General features: G+C 39.4%; 1 protein-coding gene across 3 annotated transcripts in view; it reads left to right on the top strand.

The window, feature by feature from the left end:
• cdc42bpab (CDC42 binding protein kinase alpha (DMPK-like) b) overlaps window positions 1–6,000 on the top strand; it is an 83,246-nt gene that overhangs the window by 24,274 nt on the left and 52,972 nt on the right. The window lies entirely within an intron of this gene.

Here is a 6,000-nt window from a genome sequence, read left to right as displayed (position 1 = left end):
AGAATCACACAGCTTTAACACAGCTGTAATTTTTCCTTCAGTGACCTTGGTGTACTATTTATTCAGCCATAACTTTGTCGCATTTATTTGGCATTTATTTAACCAGGAATTACTTTTGTAATGAGGCATTTCTTATTTGTAGAAGAACCAAAGCCTTGTATTTATAAAAATGAGGATGTGAATGATTTGGTACAGTTTCTGACATTGATATTTTTTCTTAAAAAAAGCAAATTAATGCTTAACTACTCATGTGGCAAGTAAGTAGTTTCAATACACCATTTTCTGGAATTGTATAAACCTAGCAGCCTAATGCACTTTGTGTCAGGAGTGATGGGATGATGGGCAGATTTCTGTGGCAGAACTAGCTGTGAAAGGAAAATATAACAGGAGTTGGTGGGCCCTGCTTGAGCTGGTTTCGGTGTTTCTGCTGACACAGTGGCACTGAAATGTCACATACGTAGCCATTTCGGAATCAGAAGGTAATGTAGCAGAGAGGAGAAGCCTGTACCATTTGAGCTCACAGGAAACTGCATGCTAATACATTTATATTTATACAGCTTAACAGAAGAAATAAAGGGGAACATGTGATCATTAAATACCAGATTCTTACAAAACAGTGACTCCAAATTTTTTTCCTACTATCTGTATTCACTGGCTATCATATTAAATCAGAACAAAAAACAGGACCTCATTCATGACTGGCCATTTATGAGTTATTCAGGCCTATAATTTGCTCCTGTTTTTATGATGCATAGTATTGTCTTGGCATAGGTTTACGCAGTCTAGGAAAATTCCCATTCTGCTTATGAGGTGTGATAAATTCGCCCCCTCCAGCAGTCTCAACACAGTCAGATGGAGAAGAGGCCATCCCCAGGTCTCTTTCTCTCCGCTCTGCCATTCTCCTTCTTTATGTCAGATCCTGGAAAGCCTCTCTCTCTCTCTCTCTTCATTTCTCCGTCTCCCCTGTCTTTCTTGCTAGCGGCATTTTTGTGTCATTACCTCACTGTGGTTGTAAATAATCCACATAATGGCTTCCAGATGTCCCTCCGTCTGACTCTGGATTTGGGGATGGGGTTGGAGCGCAGTGGGGGTGTAAGTGTTGGACGATTACTGTAACTGGCTCAGCTCCTGATGGGGCCAGAGTATGTGAAGCTTTCTCTGTCTCTCAATCTTCTCACTTGCTTCTCTACGTCCTGCTCAATTTCATTTTCTCCCATGACCTGAACTTGATAGCTTTTTTCTTTGTCTGTTCTCTCTCATTTCTCATGTTTTTTTCTGTCATTGTTTTTATCCCACAATTGTGTTCTTACCATTTCAATTTTGTTATTCTTTAATTCAGACCAAAAGCACTGTGGAATTGTCCTTCCATTCAGCTTTCACTAACTCCTACTGCCTTTATTGCCATCAGTGGTCTCAGAATCAACCGTCATTTCAGTATCACAGCTCCTTGTGTACCCCTGAAAAGACAGCTCTGGCCAAACTGTATAGATAGTATGGACTCATATAGACAGACCAATACAAGACATACCAGCAAAAATAACTAGAATACTTTTCAGTTAGGCTGCAAGAGCTGTATACAGGAAGAATACAGGCATTTTATACTAAAAATATGTGTAATTGCTGCATAAAGATCGTTTCTTTTAGAGTTGGGTGGGATTGATACATTTATAGAAAAAGAATAGTGTGTGCTCTGTGTAATGGATGATCAACAGACGTCTTAAACAGTCCAAATACTTCAAAAACAATGTGGGTTTGGATTGCCCATTAACCTCGTTGTCTATGTTTTTTGTCCACCTGGATCATCCCTCTTTACCTGATACCTGGGATAGTTTCCCTCTTTATTTTTCTTCTCATTTTATTCTCCTTCACTGATTCACTGTCGGCTGCAAGGCAGAAAAATACATTGGCAATATGTAGATACTTGGAGATGCATGACTCACATGTAACATGCACAAATTAGCTCTAAACCACACACAAAGAATTCCTCTTTAACATAAATACAGTATATGATATACACATAGGCACACCAGTGTCGGGAAAGGTTACTTTTGAACATGCACTGTGGTTCGTTTGCTTGAATGATACTGAAGGTAGAGCTGCAATTTTTGTCACTGACAAAACATGGTTTAGGTGACCAAAAAATGAAAAATCGTGAAGTTCATAGGAAACGGGCCTTTTTTGGGGATTAAGATATTGGTTAATTTACAGCTGTCATGCAGCAATGGAAGTAAATTAAGCCGCAAAAGGTAATGCAAACAATATCTACAGGTGCCCCACATTTTGTCGATCACTTACAAACCCTCTGTCTGTACAAAAGCAGCGTTGGAACAAACTGTGTTACTACACCCTCTGATGCATTATTAGGACAATACTGTACTGCCGGAAGTAGTACTGTATATTGCTATCAGAATGGTGAGATAATGGTTAAAAAAATGAGCCAAAACATTAGAAAAAAAGAACTATACAGTGGCTTCAAATGATGGGAGACCAGCACAGTCTCTAGACTTACACCCCATGGAGCTGGATTGGGATGAACTGGACAGAAGGGTGAAAGCAAAGTAACCTACAAATGTAAAAACATTTGTGGGAACGTCTGCAACAGTGTTGGGAAAAACCTTCCAAACAATGTTTCATTTCCATTGTAGAAAGATGGCTACGAGTGTGTTTGGCTGCTGAATGAGTCAAAAATTTAGATTACATTTAGGATTTAAGATTCCATTATTCCTTTTTTTTTTTTTTAGTCTTTATTATTTATTTGTTTTATGCTTTAATTTCAGAGTACACTGAGACATTACAATATGTAAATTTCAGTAACAAAATGGAGGTCTTCTAAACTTTTGACTGGTAGTGTATATGAAGCCTACTCTGTGGGACTTTTCAGTCCTGTGCAGGGTGTCACACACATTTGTTCTGGGGCTTACGGGATGTATTTGAAAGACTGTATATGTTAGGTGACTATATGTATGTTTTCCTGAAATGTTGACTTAAGTGGTTGGTGTGCCATTTTGCACTAAAGAACACAAAACATGTAAGACACCCACAACAGTCTCTAAACAGCCAGCATACTGGCGATGCAATACCTGAAATACTTTCTTTGTATTTTCACTATTCAAAAATTAAATGGAACAAGATTTAATAACAAAATTTAGGTTTGTGAAAATAATTGAGTTTACAAATAAGCCATTATAAGGTAATGTTAAATTGAGTTACTTTTATTACAAAAAAATAATGTAGTTACAAAGAGTATTGGCTCATACAAAGACACCATGCATGTATAACAGGCATTGTACACACGGATACACTTGACAAATTTCATATGAGCATACCTTGGACACATAGCATGGAATTGACCGAGGCTGGGGCCTGTTGTGAGTACTGAACTTATCATTTGCAGGCCAGCTGTTTAGTGAACACACATGCCTGTAGTTACCAAGTTTCACACAAAAAAGCAAGATCGGCCTTATAAGTTCTCAGGATTTTGGGTTAAACCAGTTTGGCTATGTGGATTAGCTGGCATCACTCATGTTTTTCCAGTTTCTCTATATCCTAGGGCCTACTACTGAGCATATGTGTGTGTATTTTGCATAGTACGATGTGCTAGTGTATGTGTATCTTTTAGTGTTTTTGTGTTTGTCTGTATGCACTCATAGTGTGTTTGCAGATGGATGTCTTCCCCACAAAGCAAGCAGTACATTGACAAGTTATCTTTTTCAAATCTTGGCTCACTTTCCCTACACATTGCTCTCTTAAACAACACTCTTAAACAAAGAGCTCCAGTCATGCTAAAGCTTGGATATTCTACCACACCTTGTTATAGCAACCGTTGCTATGTCTAGGCCTACCTGTATTTTGCTAGTGTGTAAAGATGTATGACCAAACTGTATGGTATTTTTTGTGTCAAATGTGTCTTGATTCTTTCCTGTACCATCCCAGGTACAGGAAAGACACATTGATCCCTGGGTAAATGTGGATGAGTTTAGTGATTACAGACAGTTCTTTTTTGAGTCACTGTGTTCTATATGTTGACCCTGCATACTGACGTATGGGCCTAGAATTTCTAAAGCACTCTTAACATACGCCCACACACAAACACACACACACACACACACACACACACACACACACACACACACACACACACACACACACACACACACACACACACACACACACACACACACACACACACACACACACACACACAGATATACAAGCTGTGAAAGCTGCTGTGTGCTTTAATAAACCACCTGCTGTTGGAGTGATGTCCAATGGTTTTTACCCTTCAGAAAAGCAATTTTTATAATCTGTTTGCCTGTGGAATTTTTGCCTGGGCACAGCAAGACAGTCACCAATTATGTGTCAGATGTAGGGATGTAGGGAACTAGATCAAACTGTGCATGTGTGTATGTGCACATACTTATATGTATATATGTTTGTATTTGTGCTTTGTTGTGGACAGGGCCTTTGGGCTCCTGGCTCAGAGATGAAAGACATTACTCATGTGGCTGGTTTAGTGGAGCTCCTGAGTCAGCGTACAGCAACTAATCAGTGTTTTCTCCCTCACAGGTAGCCTGACTCTGTGTCTGCTACTCACAAGCCTGACTTGTATAATTAAGAATCAAATCAAAAATTAATTGGATTTACTGTATGTATTTTAGCCTCTAGCCATAGGGTTTAAAGCTACCAGCGACCAACTCTGCCTTGTCAGAGCAATTTAAATGAATTGCAGATGGGCCAAGAGTGTCAGCTTGGCTGGTGGTCAGCTCACACACACAGATACACACACACACATGTACACGTTTGTACTTCTATCTTAGTGAGGACACTCCTTGACATAATGCACTCCCTAGCCCCTCACCCTAACCTTAACCATCAAAACTAAATGCCAAACCCCAACCTTTACCGTAACCCTAACATAAACCTAATTCTAACCCTAAAACCGAGTCTTAACCCACAAGCAGCCCTTTAAAGGTATATCAGAAAGTGAGGACTGGCCAAAAATGTCCTCATTTACCAAAATGTCCTCACTCCAATGGTTTAAAACTCAAACGGGTCCTCACAATGTGTAGCAATACAAGTACACACACACACACACACAGACACACAGACAAAGACATGCTGCAGTAGTTTGTATAGTAGATGAAGATTTTGTCTTTTGTTTACCAAAAGAGCTACTATATGTAAAAGTCAAATATCTAAGTACATTTTTATGTGAATGCTTATTTGTCTGTATGCTAATAATGCTAAACTGTGTTAATCTTGCTGTTAAAAAGCGCTAAAGCACTGCTTAAATATAGACAGGCAGCAAATACTTTTTAAAATGAATAGTTAAGTTAGACAGTATTTCTATGTCTTATCAGTAAATTAGTGCATTAGTATAACCATTATGCAGACTTTGGTTAACTTGCAGCCAATCCAGGTTATCCTTGGCATGCTGGAATGCAGGAAGTAGTTGAATAGCTCACCGCAGATGAGGGAAATGCTGACTTTGTCAGCCATAGATGAAATCGGTCTAGGTTTGTAAGAGAGTGCTAGTGACCCTTGCCTATCCCTCCCTAGTCCTTTTTCCACCAGGCACAATAACTGCAGGGGTGACAGTAGTGAGTTTTATTGTTCAGCCTCTCTGTGTCTGGTGTCATGTGCTATAAAGAAGTCCAGGTGGTCACTAACACTTGGATAAGGTTCATTTCAAAAATAAAGTTCATGGCAGCCTTTTATAAGTTGTGGGGAAAATGGTGGATCACCACATGACTAGCACAAGTATGTTTCCCTGAGCTTGGGTTATAGGATAAAAGTACATTTTCTCATTTTGGGTTCCTCACACTGAAAATGTCTGAACCCTTCTGTCTGGCCATGATGCAGTTTTATTCAAGTCCGCCAGTGGGTATTGGTGATTTTGCTGATAAGAGGGAAATGTAAATGATAGTCAGAGTTTCCCTGGGAGAATGGTTAGCAGAGTTTGTAAGCACCGACTCTTCCTCCCCATCTGATCACAGCTAG

This window comes from Xiphias gladius, chromosome 4, assembly GCF_016859285.1.
Source record: "Xiphias gladius isolate SHS-SW01 ecotype Sanya breed wild chromosome 4, ASM1685928v1, whole genome shotgun sequence".
Taxonomy (NCBI): Eukaryota; Metazoa; Chordata; class Actinopteri; order Istiophoriformes; family Xiphiidae; genus Xiphias; species Xiphias gladius.
Note: the sequence above shows the minus strand (reverse complement) of the source record. Positions and strands in the feature narration are given on the sequence as shown.